This window comes from Cynara cardunculus, unplaced genomic scaffold, assembly GCF_001531365.2.
Source record: "Cynara cardunculus var. scolymus isolate 2C unplaced genomic scaffold, CcrdV1 Un_Scaffold_1133, whole genome shotgun sequence".
Taxonomy (NCBI): domain Eukaryota; kingdom Viridiplantae; phylum Streptophyta; class Magnoliopsida; order Asterales; family Asteraceae; genus Cynara; species Cynara cardunculus.
Window position 1 is genome coordinate 31,822 of NW_020200684.1, and position 275 is coordinate 32,096.

Below are 275 nucleotides of genomic sequence, written 5' to 3' on the forward strand. Positions count from 1 at the left end.
CAATCCATTTACACTTTCAATTGTGCCACATCAGCTTTTGCAATTATCTTCCACACACCTGCAATTCACCTACAACATTTTCAACTGTGTCACGTCAGCTTTTGCAATTACCACCTACACACCTGCAATTCACCTACATTTTCAAAAGTGGTCCCCACTACAACATTTATTAACTATTTTTAAATTATTTATATATACATTCTAATTATTTTTTAATTAATAACATGTTTTATTTTAATTCAATGTTAATTAAAACGATTAATATATGATATAAT